This window comes from Penaeus monodon, chromosome 19 (genome assembly GCF_015228065.2).
Source record: "Penaeus monodon isolate SGIC_2016 chromosome 19, NSTDA_Pmon_1, whole genome shotgun sequence".
NCBI lineage: Eukaryota > Metazoa > Arthropoda > Malacostraca > Decapoda > Penaeidae > Penaeus > Penaeus monodon.
The window spans coordinates 42925595-42925880 of NC_051404.1; positions in this window are offsets into that span (position 1 = coordinate 42925595).

Here is a 286-nt window from a genome sequence, read left to right on the forward strand (position 1 = left end):
GTAAATGAATGCCCTATGGTGGTCAGTTGCACGTATAAATAATTCCATGAAAGTGCCTGTTTAAGTCATACAGTTTCCGTCACTTCTGCTTATCATAATGGAATAGTATTTACATTACGGCCAAGTGAGCATATTATCCTGACATACATTGGAACTCGTGAGAAGAACACTCAGGTACAAAATTTGCAAGAAATGTAGTTTAATGATTATGTTGAGTCTGTCATGAAAGGATGCAACATAGATAGTTTATTCATATTTACGGTACTGGGGATTTTTTTGCTATTGA